Source organism: Cygnus olor, chromosome 5 (genome assembly GCF_009769625.2).
Source record: "Cygnus olor isolate bCygOlo1 chromosome 5, bCygOlo1.pri.v2, whole genome shotgun sequence".
In the NCBI taxonomy this organism is placed as follows: Eukaryota; Metazoa; Chordata; class Aves; order Anseriformes; family Anatidae; genus Cygnus; species Cygnus olor.
In genome coordinates this window covers 26884970-26898870 of record NC_049173.1, presented here as the reverse complement: position 1 = coordinate 26898870, position 13901 = coordinate 26884970, and the positions used below count along the sequence as shown (strand labels likewise).

General features: G+C 44.9%; 1 long non-coding RNA gene across 1 annotated transcript; it reads left to right on the top strand.

The window, feature by feature from the left end:
• The first annotated feature begins 718 nt into the window (after positions 1 to 718).
• Positions 719 to 2915, top strand: LOC121071384. The gene is made up of 3 exons (XR_005820558.1): positions 719 to 786; positions 1056 to 1112; positions 2894 to 2915. It is a non-coding gene; the product is annotated as an uncharacterized LOC121071384 (long non-coding RNA).
• Positions 2916 to 13901: the final 10986 nt, after the last annotated feature.

The following is a 13901-nucleotide window of genomic DNA, read 5'->3' as shown; positions in this document are numbered from 1 at the left end:
GGTATTTCAGTGTTGGGGAGGTGGAGGAAGATGAGGACAAAGCAGGGAAGGTTATTGCAAAGGCAGAATTGGTCTTCTCTAAAACTGTGGTAGCTCCACCTATCTCAAACAGGCAGATCAGCAGCATTTTTCCAGCTGTTAGAAGCTGTTAAATTGATGGACTGCAGATATTTGGACTCACTGCTGTGGAGGAGACCATCCTCTAAAAACAAGCTTGCCTTCCAAGGCCCTACCCAGCCCCTGAGCATGTTTGGAAAGGCACCAGGACATTGCTGACTTGTGGAATTTCTACTTCCCATGACGATTTTTGCCTCGGAAAGGGAAGCTGAGGTTAAGCCGAGCTGGAGAGGTTTTTCTTCGTGTGGAGCTTGGAGGGGAGAAGAGGAAGGCCGCCGTTGCAGTCTCCGGGAGGCCAGGGGCAAGAGGACTATTTCTATGAGCAGCGCAGACATTTCCTAGAGTGGGATCGCCTGAGTACCTGCTGGCCGAAGCATTCCAGGCATTCCTGCGCTGTGTTGCTAAGCTCACACAGCCCCAAATACAGCTTGGGCTACGGCAGCCCCAGACACAGCTTGGGCTACAGCAGCCTGGCCTTGGCCAGTGGCTCTCATTCAGCCACGTGCGTGTTGTTAACGCCGGCTGGTTCTCAGATCCATTACTCTAATTAGCAAATTTGCTACCTGGACTAGCGCCGCAAGCTGTGAATTTGCAGGTGCAACTAACTGCAGGAGGATTTGGAGGTGGTTTTTGGTTTGTTGCCGTCACAAGCAGACCTGCCAGAAGCAGGTGAGAGGATTTGCAGTGGGATAGTCACTGCAGTGTTTTCGTCTCAGGTTTCCTGGGTGCCTTGTGCGTGCTCCAAAATCTGCAGTTCCCCATACCGCTCCCATAGCTGCTGTGTCGAGCTGTGTTTACTCCTACTGTAAGGGGCAGAGATTCACACCATCTCAGGGCCAACAAGCTTGTAAATCATCTACTTAACAGTCCCGGGGAAGATAACATATTAAATACTAAAGGCACTAAGAAATCCTTCCCCCCTCACTCACCCTCCCCAGCAAGTGCTGAATCTTGTCCAAAGCTGCACAAACAGGATTCTGAGATAAAGACCTTGGGTAAGAATTACTAAAACAAACAGAGCGTGGAGTGGTTTCTTAAGGGACTGGCCTTCTCAAGGCCAGAGGGTGGGTGTGGGAGAACACACCTTACTGAAAGAAAAGCTAAGCACATGAAAAAATACAGCTTGGAACAAAGAAAGCCCTGCCCAGGAGTCTGTAATATTTTAATTAAATTGGTGTAGCATGGGAGGATAATCATAAGAGTGCTGTGTGCTCCATGGAAAGTGTATTGACCAGGACTGCAGTAACTCGTAGCACAAAAACTTTCCAGATGCGCAGGGATCCTGCTCTGCTTCACGTGATGCAGTTGAGTTATTGCACTGTACTGTAGCAGTACGGTCCCTGGGGACACATTAGTTCAGTCACCTTGTGGTGTCTGTCTATCAATGACTGGCTTGATGTCAGGTTTTGTTGTTGTTGTCGTTTTGGTTTGCCCTTTTTTTTTTTTTTAACTATATTTTTTTTCACAACCCACATTAGAACATTAGAACATTATCTGCTGTTGGCGTGGCTACATCCTGATTTAAAGAAAGTCTCTGATTTTGATAGCCTCTACTCAGTAGCTGGGGGAGATCTTTGTAGGTGGGAACACATTGGACTCTGTGACTGTAGTTTTAGATCCACCTCAAAACCTCTTCCTTTTGCATTTTTTCCCCTAGAAGAGTATGTGGTCTGTAGCATCAGTCAGTGCTTGGGGGTGATGGCTACATCCCCTTGACTTAAGGCTTGTTTAACTTTCCTGTGCCGCTGTGGAGCTATTGTTAGTCTGCAGATAAGGTAAGTGTTATCATTTTAACACAGTCTTAACACAGTTTTCTTTTAAAAGAAAAGGATAGGAGAGAGCTATGAGATTCTCAACTGTGTTACTCTGCCTGATGGCAGGGTTGTCCTTCACACTGATCCCTCAAACGTGGTAATAACAACAGGAAACCTTTGTTTTTACTGGTTAGCAGCCAACAGCAACAGCCAAGCTAGAACAGAAAGGATCACCTCTTCTACTGCTGCAGCACGTGTGCTGAATCTTCGTGCCGATGCACTGACACCTCTCCAGATCTTTCCTGAGCAGACGAGGGGACACAGAGACCTCCATCCTGCCCCAGACTACCTGGGCTACCTAAGCTTGGCCACCACCTCAGAACAAGCCTCTTGCCCTCTTCCCAGCAGGCTGACAGTCTCCTGCCCTCCTCGTGCAAACCCATAACACGTTCCTTCCCTCCTGTCTTGCTTTTGCTATTAAGGCACAGTAGGTTTTTTAGAGCTGCCTGTATCTGCCTCTATCAGTTGCTCCCTTGTCTTCCTTCTTCCTCTTGTGTGTTCATCAGTCTTCTGCCTTTTCAAGGGGATCCTTAGGTTACCCCTATCGCAGACAAGTTGCCAAGTTTCAAATCAAGGAAGGGAAAGGACTCATGGCTGACCAAAAAGCCCCTGTAAGGGCCAGAACTGGGAAAATGTGGGTACTGATCATCATGTGGGAACTTTTCTGCAGTGCAGATGTTCTTTAAGGAAATAAGAGGCTGTCTCTCCCAAGATGTAGAGGACTATACTGAATTTAGGTGGATCTAATCTCATTCATTTATGGCATCATTTTTAGGAAAGAGACCTTGCTGCAAAGGCTGTGGGGCAAGAGCAGGCCTGGCCCTCCTACTGGAAAAATGAACATGCTCCTGGCATGCTGAGGGTGCATGGCTCAGCTTCGTTTGTGGGGAAACAGTCAAGAGGTAAATATTGATTCAGGCAGAATTCAGAGTCACTTGGGATGGTATTCATCTTCATTTCAGGCATCTACAAAGTGGACGTGTACCCAAGCTGCCCGGTCTGGCTTCCTTTAATAGCCAAACAAAAGAAATTGGTGCTTGTCTGAAGAATTTTCAGGAAGATGTGAGCCTTGCCCTTGATGCTGTTGACCGTACACAGAGCCTGAGCCGCGCTGAGAGGCAGATGTCTGTGGTGAAATCCCACCCATGGCGTAATAAAGCCTCACACAAACCTGAGGAGGTCTTGGGGCCTGAGTTGTTTTTCACCGTGAGAGGAAGATAAGGGGCAAAGGAAGACTGTAAATGAACAAGCTACCAAGAACAAGAAAGTCCTGTTAAGGTTGTAACTCTACTGAGGTTACACGGAGATGGATGTTTTGAATGGGGAAAAACGTAGAGAGATCCCTGCAGAATTCAATATAGAGGAGAAAACACCCTAGGCAGCAAGTCCCCCATTTCAGGGCTGGCTTGCTGGACAGCAAGGCCTTAGGGTGCCGACAGAAAGCCCTCGTGGGGCTTCCTGGTAGGTGAAAAGGATGGCAATTGGATTTTCTAGGAAGGCAGGTGGTGTTTGAATAGCACTTCTATTTTTGTTTTTTTGAGATCACTCTGTTTGTTCTGAGGTCGTTCTAATTCAGGGCAGGGAGGGAGCAGGAGCCGTTCCTGTGACTCTGGCCGGGGTTTGAACTTTAACTGAGCAGCCCCTGGCTGTGGCTGGGAGCCATGCGGCCACGAGGAGCGCTTCCGAACGGCAGCGCTGGCAGCGTTGGCGGCATCACCCAGGCCACGCAGACATCACGGTCATGCACGAGTGCCAGAATGGCCTGACCCAGCTGGGGCTGTCACCGCTGAACCTCTGCCTCTCACTTCCCCAGTGCACTGGAACCGCTGGGGCTGTGCCAGGGGCTGATAGCTGGCAGGCAGGTACGGGGACACTGGTGTCCCCTAAGGACAAATACACAAAGTCCCGAGCCAAATGGGCCAACAGCAGGAAGGAGAGTCCTGGCTCTGCTCGCCTGTTGACACGGTAAGCGGCCTGGTGTCAGGTCCTCGACCTCCCCAGGTGGAGAGGAATGTCACAAGACAAGCCAGTTCTCCGTTCTTGAACCACAGCCTCTTCAGCAAGAGTCATAGCTTTGGCAGGCACGTGTGGAAGGAGGAAAGCTCTTACGAAGGCTTAAACGGGCCCGGGGAGATTTCTTGTCCACTAGCTACTCGCTTGGCTTCAAAACCCCTTGCAAAACGATGTGTGGCAAAATCTATCATACAGGGCTAAGACAAATTAATTACTCGTGCTTGGAAGGGCTTATTCTCATTTGGGATCTCTTTCAGACAGTCCTCTGAAAACCTCAGGATAACACTGCTCTAACAGATGTTGTGCTTGGAGTCTGAATTCAGTTGGGTTTTTCTCTGTTACTGTGGTGGCCTGTAATTGCAAGTGTTTGATTGCATGACTGATGAGCTAGAACTATTTCTCTTAGTGGCGCCAATTGCTGAGATAAGAAATATATTTTGCTCCTTTTCCATCTCAAGCATGCCCAGAACGCACAGGTGCTAACTTAGGTACATCCTTGCACAGAAGCTCTCATGCTTGGGGAGAAAATCCTCTAAATATTTTAACTGTGGTGACAACAGTACAAAATTTCTCCCTTTCCCTGAACTCAGCACAACAGAGGTGCTGAGACGGAATTACACAACAATTGACCAGCCCTTGCTGAAATACTTTCTCTGCTCCAGCATGGCTCCAAGAGCCGCAAAGTGGCTGAAGGGATCTTTTTTACTGAGCAGGGAAGGTGTGCAGCTGGTACAGAGCGGCAATGCTGGAATTTATTTCCTGAATTGGTCAGTTCAGCATGTGTCTGATGTGGCTTTCATTCGTCTGGGTACTGCACAGCTCCAGTTCCCCGTGCCACTGTTTGGTGCCACAGCAGGGCTCTTTCCATGAAGGGCAGCACAAGCTGTCCTGGGCAGCTGGGGTGCAGATCCCACAGGAATATACATGGAGAGGAACAACTTATCGTGGCCGATCTCGTCCTCCTGCCCAGATGTGGCAGCGCATCTCTGCGTGCGTTATCTGATGAGTGCTGTGAGGGATGCCACGCTTTGGTGAGGTGCATAGTGGAGATCCCTGAAAGTCGCTTGAGAGGTCAAAAACTTGTGGCTAGCGACCAGCTGGGAACCAAGAGGACATTTTTTTTTAGTCACAGCAGCTAGACTGCAATAGCATAAAGCTCCTTAACTAGTTTGTCAAGCAGCGGACAAAAGAATTTCTTGCACAATTTAGAGCGGTATGCTAGCTAACTACAGATGTAAGGAAAGGATTTAACATTGCACAATGTGCTGGAGAATGATATAAGTGATGATTTTGTCTTACAGCTATGGGCAATTAGAAAGAACGGAGGGATAACTGAATTCATTCTGTCCTTCATCCCACGGGGTACAGGGAGGTTGTGATGGTGTCAGCCCCAGCAGATACTGCAGGCCAAAACTGCTCTGTTGTGCTTGTGTGGGATGTGCACGTGGCGAGCAGAGTCTGTGTGGAGACACTGTTTGAAGAACAGCAATTTTCTGCATGTGCATAGTCAAATTTTTACTGGAGAATATTTTCTTGGACTAATTACTCTGAATTTAGTGACTAGATGGTATTGGATAAGACTAACAATTAAGGGCCAGAAGGTTCCCTCCTTGAGGTATTTATTTCCTAAATTTTATGATTTACATAATGTCTCAGGTGGTATGATGACCTAAGCTTTGATTCCAACCATTCCTTTTACAAGTAGTTTTGTTAAGAAAACAGTGTTATTCTGAAAGCTAAGACAATGCATAGATGTATTTTTTCTGAATAATTTGCTTAGTGAATATAGCAATTACAGAGCTACTCTTACAAGTGAATATTCACATGAATTGGAAATTTAGAGCAGCTGGCTTGTATTATTCACAATCCACTTATTTGTACGGGTTGGAAGGGAGCATATGTGCTCTTGTCTCTAGGTCGCTGGCTTAGGACTTGCTGAGACGTAAGTGCCCAGGAGACTTTGGGAAACTCATTCTGGTTCAGCTACGTAACTGTGAAATGCATCCAAAAGGAGATGTATTCCTCCTACTCAGAAGAACGATTGGTATTCAAGGCTAAGTGATAGAGATACCTGTATCGCAACAGAAGAGCAGATCGCCAGTGTGGCTGTAGCTCACAAAACCTTGTGTTAGTGTGAAAACAAATGGGATGGGGCACTTCTTTTCCAGTGAGTCTTCCTCTGACTGACGAGGGGCTCCTATTTTCCAAAGCGTGGAAGATATTTTTCCATTTTATCATCATATATTTCTTTCACCTCAAATTCCTTCCTCTGTATTTTTTGGGTAGCAGTTGTTACAACATCTGTATGATGGAAAAAAAAATACAGGTTCCCGTCTCCCCCTGTTTTCAGTGCCCCCTAAAAATAACTTCTCTCACTCCCCTCCTCCCGCAAGTTGCATCTATATGGAGTATAAATAACCAAATAACTTAGAGCTTATACAGGGTACGACACCTTTCATTTTAGAGCATCAAAACTAGGTTCTGATATAGAATGTTGATATCAAAAGTGAAGGGCAAGGCTCTGTTCCCCTGGACTCCAACTAAAGTGGAGACTTTGATGCGGATCTCAAATGGAGGGAGCGGTTCTCTCTAAAGCAGTTCAGCCGGCACCTGTAACCTCTTAAACTGCAGTCATATCTCTCATGCGAACCAATATTTGCTTAAGAGTTGGGCATGATTTATATGGGAGTCCTGGTGTCGCAACAACTGCTCTGTTACTCAATAGGATTCCCAGATGACTGGTTAATACATAACAAGCCAGGTTTGTAAATTCAGTTGGTGCAAATTATCATCAGAGTGGAGAGGAGAAATTCTTGATATAACATTGTGTTCAATTCCTAAAACTCTCAAATGCCTGTAACGGAGTACCACATGCTCCAGTTAAACCAACAGTGGGTTTTGGTTTGTTTTCAGGGGGATCTTAATTTGGATTAATTACTTGATGACAATTTTCTCGTTGTCATGTGTAATTGTGTTATTCCCCCGAGTCAAGATGGAAAAAAAACAGGATTAAATTAGTTAATTACAAAATGCCACAGCCAAAACTCTCTAGTGTGTGATATGATTCCAGTAAAACAGAAGAGCGAGCTTAGAACTGAGGCAAAGTTGAGGTGTATCACAAAATCACTTTGGCTGTGTATAAGGTTACCCTTAAAAAAAAGTGATTTTTTTATTAATAAATCAGCACAGGAAATTTAGGGGGATGTATTTCCCCTTCTAAATGGAAACGAGTTAACACTCTTCAGAGAAGCTAAGAAATCCTCAGTGTCTGTGTAAAACAGCCAAGACCTATTATTTTCTAGGTTTCAGTCTAGCACACTTGAAGTCAGTCAGTCTCTCAGGAAGAACACAGGCAGCACTCTGAAATGTTTTAATGTCTTTGCTCTGCTGATACTCCTGTATTTACCTGTATTTCTTCAAGCATGCGTATGCTTGAAGTCCGGCGATCACTTCTATGGCAGGTGGCTCCCTGAGTAATCTTACTATTGCATATTTGGAAACGTTTTCTGACTTGATGACCTTTCTTTAACCTCAGGTTGCTAGTTGTTATCACTGGAAAGGAATAAATGCAACTGAGCGACATGGATTGCTAAAGCTAGATCCTGTACCTTGCCTCTGGTGGAGCCCCATCTGCAGACTTGGCTCCCAGAAGATTCAGAAACTTCACTCTGCTACCTCCTTGCCCCAGCTGTACCCATGATGAATGGCAGAGGTTTGACAGCCCACAAGGAGACAGTCAGCCAGAAACCATTCTTTGGCTTAAACGATAAACTATGCAAGGATGCCATAACAGCTATGTCATTATAGTTACTTAAATATAACCAGCGCCCAAGTCAAAACCGTAGTGTCCGGCATCCATATCTGGAATCCACCTGTTTTAAAACCTAATACAGGAAAAAACTGCAGCATGCTTGAATAACCAGCAGTACTGGAGTTACAAGTTCCATCACAAATCAGTTATTTCAACTTGGTGTTAGTCCATTGCTATGCATACTTAGCATAGCACTTTGTTGCATAATGAGCGAAAGGGAGGAAAAAATGACCACTTAGAAGTCCAAGCCATTTTAAGATTAGTCTGTGACCTACCTCATTGTCTGGGTAAAAGATAGGTTTTGAAATTTTTTAGAAATGCACGCACATTTTTAGTTTACTGCTGGCTGTTGTTCATGAGTACAGCACTGTACTGATGTGAGCGTGCTCTGGGATCTTTTTATTGCATGGTACTTAAATATAGATCATTCAATATCGTGTTAATGACAGCAACATGAACACGAACCTGAACATGATCAGGAATTCCTTTAATTGGCATTGCACCTACTCTGTCCATGGAAGTGTCCGGTGAAGGCTCTTGGGTTCTTTACGGCCATCCAGGCTCAGAGCATCTAACCTTTTTTTTCTCCCCGGTCACATCACATCAGCCTCACGCGAGGCCACTTGTGCCAGGGGAACATGCCCCAGTGAGTGCAGTTGCACACTTGGGATGGCTGGAGGTGGCACTGGCACGTTCTTAGAGCAGGTTTCTTTGGCTCCCGGCCATGGGATTCGTAATGCATTATACGTCATTAGTCTGTTAGTCTGAGGTCTGACTAGAGTAGGCATATTGGAAAAACAATTCTGTGCTGTTTAGAACCTTTTGAGTGTTTTCAATGATTAGTATAGTCATTTTTAACCACAGGAAGAGTTGCAAAAAGGCGCTGTTGCAGAACAGAGACTGCATCCAGTGTCCGTTTCGGCTGTGGGGCTGACATCCATCCCAGTGAGGCCATGAAGGATGCGCGAGTGATCCCACGAGGCAAGAAGGGAAGAAAAGAGGCTGTTCCTCTGCAGGCTGGGTGGTTACAGGGCACGGCAGCAGCGTCACCGCCAGCAGAGCGCGGGGTGCGCAGGATGGTGCCCCCGTGCCTCCGGCGCTCTGCGGGCCTCTCCTCCGGCCCCCAGCACCTGGCCTGATAAACCCAGAGAGGACGAAGAAGGAGGAGGGAGCCAGTTCAACGCAGGTAGGGACCCAGTTACTATAGCAACTGTTTTCTTCTTTGAGCATAGCCTGGGAGGATTCCCCTGCGAGGGGATTTCTGCGCAGTCCCCGGGCCAGGAGGGGAGGCTGCTCCATGCATCTCCTTTGGCAAAGGCTGCACTCTTGAACTCGCTGGGGTTTGGGGGGAGGCTGAGGTAGGTTTGTAGAAGTTTTTTTGACACTCGTCCAAAAGTGAAACAGATGTTGAAGTGCCTGGATTCATGGGAGAGATTACTAAACTGGGCCTGTTAGAAGCGAAACTCGGCTGATGGTGCGTTGTTCTGCGGGCTGAAGCTGTTACTGCACGCCGTGCCCTGCACAAGCAGGAGTTTCAAAGCTGGGGTTTTTAACAGAAGAGAACATTTAGCTAATTCCTACTGGATTTTTGAAACCTTTGAGGTCCTGAGTTCCTCAGCTGCGTTATTCAATGAGATAAAGTTGGTACAAATTAAGTAACTTCTAATATAATAAAGGTGTGCTCAGTCTGACTCCAGGAAAAGTCATTCTCTGGAACCTGAGCCAGGTAATGTTATCTCAGCACGCTGCTTGGAGTACCTGGCACTGTACAAGCTCTAGGTCTCTGTAATTATCTTAGACCAACATAGCAAATGAATGAGCATATTATCTTTCTGGTAGGGCTGCTTTCTGCTGTAACACTTCCCTTACAGTTGTGGGAGGCATACGTACCAAGCCAGTTCCTAGGATAAACCCCCATCTTTGGCCCGTACATGCTCTAGCAGTTACACTTCAAGTCCTACGTTGCAACTTGGTTTTGGCTTGCATTTTGTGCTGGAAGCTAAGCAAACACAGAAGAAAAATAAAACAACCCATCTTTATGGATCATCCCAAATTTAGTCCCAAAATTCTCTCTAAGGGTCAAAGCATAGATGTTGTTGCAAATTCCCCTGATAAGGAATGAGCAAAGAGGGCTTTGGACAGAATACTCTGTTCTGCCTGGGCTGTTCATTGTCTATTTTTCCATGTAGTATTGTTTCTGGACCTAAAGGGATGTTCTCCTCCACAACCCCAGTACCTTTCCTATCACCGAGGAAGATGAAGCCAGGACAGCAGTGCAGCCTCTTTCCTGAAGCTGCATCTTGCCTAGGTGGCTAATGCAACTTCAAACCCTCTTAATCCCTGGCTTTCAGAGTAGCACTTTTTGACTGTTGATGCAAGGAATAAGAAACATCACCCTTAATATCTGTTTAAAATTCAACAAGGGTCTTACCAGACATAGAAAGAACCAAGGAGCTGAAAAATGAAAGCATAGAATCACAGAATATCCCGAGTTGGAAGGGACCCACAAGGATCATCGAGTCCAACTCCTGGCTCCACACAGGACCACCCAAAAATCAAACCATATGTCTGAGAGCGTTGTCCAAACACTTCTTGAACTCCATCAGGCTCGGTGCCGTGACCACTTTGCTGGGGAGCCTGTTCCAGTGCCAACCACCCTCTCAGTCAAGAACATTTTCCAAAAACCGAGCCCGAACCTCCCCTGTCGCAGCTTCATGCCACTGAAGCAGGCTCTCTGCTCCAAGTGCAATTTGAACACAGAATTAGGCCACGGCAAAATGCTCCCCTCCTAAGGAGGTGAGCTGCCAGGCAGAGGGATGCAGAGACAGCCTTGAACTCTCACCCACACTCGCAACGACTGCACAGCTCCTGTGCCAAAGTCTCCGGCCTCAGCCTAGTTTCAGAAATGGGATTCACAATCTCAGTAGCAACCTGCTCCTGGTACGTAAAGAATGTTTATTGACAACTGCTAAGACATCTGCAAGCTTTTCAGCTGATACAAGTATCCGCATCCTTCTGCACAAGTGTCATTCTCCGTGTCATGTGGCAGTTCTGGGCTTAGCTGGCATTTGATCTTGCCAGTAAAATCTGCTGCTTCTCTGTATAATAATGAGAAAGACTTGTGAAAGAAAATAGAGCAGCAATGAGTCAGAATTCTAGACTTAGCTCTTTTGTGAGCAATAAGCAATTTCTACCACACTAATGCAATTGGGGTGAATAAAATCATGCGTCAATCCAACTGCAATTCCCTTTGCTGAAGATATACAAGTATTACAGAAAACTGGGGGGGGGGGGGAACAAAAACAAAAAAAAAACTTCAAAGCTTTAGTATATCACACAAATTAATAAAGACAAATGTTTGGTGTTATGCTGTCATAGAGAGAAAGAAGACGTGCTCTCTCGTGACTGAATATTTGACTGACTGCATTCATAATGGTGAAAAGTAGAAATTTCCATCCAGACTTGGTGAAGAAGCATCTCCATTACTTCACAGGACATAGTAGACTCACTGACCACTGCATTCTGTTCAGCTATTGAAAGAATAGATTATGTGGTCATGGTATGGAGGTTGAGGAAAAAGTAAGTTACAGTGAAAAAAGAATTGAGCTCCTGTCTGGGGAAAAGGAGGCTTCTGTGACAAGAAGTTTTGTGTCTCTCCATGCTGATAGCCAAGGTCATACAAACTCTCGAGTCTCTTTGCGCCCCAGGGAACCTTAGTTCAGATCGTTCCTTACAGCATAATTAGTCGCTCGTGTTTTGTCTGTGCCCTAACTCTACTTATCTCAGCATTACTTCCTTCACAGGACAAGGTAGGTTATCCAGAGGATGCAGGCAGCTGAAGAGTTATTCTCTTAATAAACCTCATTTATTAGACGCTACTGTAGATTAACCTATTAGATGGAATCGAAAATTGAACATAAATACAGAACCTGTGTTTGCTATCTCCAAAAATAGTGTGCTAATGCAGCTTGGTTGCTATGGTATAAAATCTGACATCAGGAACATGAAGATGCATTTGCCTTTTTCCATTACTTAAGAAGATGGCAGGTCGATTGACTAATCCAGTGGGTAGGATAGTGCATTGTTACTTAACAACAAGGTGCTTCTAGCACACAAGAAATGGAAACAGGGAAGAGGGATCAGTTGCTGCTGAGAACATAATCAGGTTTCTCAAGTCTGATTCTAGTATTTTCAGTCTTGGAGTGTTTGAGCTCATAATTCGGTACTTAATTCCCTTCTTTGATATTTTTTTTTCTGATGCCTTTTAGTTTTCAGTATATTCTGATGTTAGCAGAAGCCTTAATTTTGTTGAATTTGACTATATGCATTACTTAAGAGATTTTTCCTTAGGAGCAGAAAAAAACCACAGGTATCCCAGTAGAAGGAAGATGTTTGTTTTATTTATTTTTTCTGATTGTTTTATTTGAATGCAGACTTAAAACTTATGGAAAGCACCACTTTAGTAGTTCTGGAATGAGAACCTTTCTCTTTACATCCATTTAAAATATACTGCATGAAGAACAGCAGTGCGAATTTCTCATACATTGATTCTCCTGCATGCCTTAAGCCCAACGAGGAGAGATCTTGGGTAAGAGCAGAAAGTTAGTTATGTTGTGGGGGATGCATTTCATGTTTTGTGAAAACTAACCAACAATTTAGTGAATTCCCTAACCAACATTTACTTTCTGGGAATAATGAAAGAAAGACGTTTTTTAGAAGTAACATATTGATTTGCCTTTATATGAACTAAGCCTGCAAGCCCTTATTACTACTCACCTCTATTCCTATCACGTGTTCCTCTGCTGGTTTGTTCTTTGCCTTTATTGCACTGTACACATGTGTGGCTCTCCAGAAGATAGACTGTGTTTGTTGTAAAACATTCTGAACGATTTTCAAGTGAGCTACACCCTTTTTGTACATACAACAAGAAATCACAATGAGTTACTAATTACTAATACCATGTTAAAATAATAAATGATGTAATGAGCAAAACAAATGGCTTTAGCTGTTTCCTTTAGGAAATACGCGCGTAGACTTCATACAGATCCAGAATACGTATCAAAACGGAAGTCATTACAGGACTGGAGCCTAAGTTACTGACATTACGAAAAGGTGAGTGTGTTGTAATCAGAAGGATATAAAACAAACAGAGCCATGATTTTCGTATCTCCTTCCAAGTTCTCTGAAGCTTTGAAAGAGATTATTTGAGTATTAAAGCAAAGTTCATGCCTTGGTAAGAACAAATGTCAATGAAATGGCCAATATCAACAAGCTGGAGTTTTCTTAGTTAAAGTGGATAGAATACGCTCTACTGAGGAAAAGCAAGCTATTTCACTCTCTGACTTTTCTGCCTTCTCTTTCCACCTTAAAAGCAATCTAGAAAAAAATCAGTCAAATAACTCTAATTAGAAAGAAAACAAACATAAAAGTCCTGTTACCAATGCTGCAAGAAAGCAGCGTGAAGGTCAAGCATGTGGAAACAGAAAGGACAGTTTGAAAGGCAAAATTTTCTCTTATTTTCTGCTTCTTCCTGCATGTGCAGAAATCAGTGGTGGTTGTTGCAGAATGAGCTTTCCATCTGTAGAACTGTTTTTTGGTTTTGTTTTTTTTTGATATTTAACTATTCAAAGAGTCTTCAGCTACTTCAACAGGGGCCTGCAAAAGAAGGGGTTTCCCCATAGCCCTAAGTTGCCATCTCCAGCAGCCACTGCATCTTCCCTCTCCAGCACCCTAAGCCATGCTCTGATTAAGGGATTTTATTTCCACATGAAAAGCTGAGGCATAAAAGGAAGAAAAAGGAATCTTCTGTTCCAGTTTGGCATCCCTGACCCATACCTCACTCTTCCTGTAAACTAGGGCCTGGTATGCCTCAGCCGTGGCAGCGTCAGCAGTGCTGAAGCCACTTTGCAAGCGTAAAGCAGTTATGAAGCCAGTTCTGGAGCTGCCCTGCCACTTCTCAAAACAAACCCAAACCCTGGGCTATTTGGGGGCTTTCCAGCATTGGAGTGCCACAGTGACGCACGGAGACCAAATGAGAAATAGTTCGGAGAGGGATGAGGGAAGGAGCATGCCACAGCCTCCCTCAAAACCCCGAAATCCCGTTTCACCAACCACCTACAAAATAACAGCAATTATTATTAGAAGAG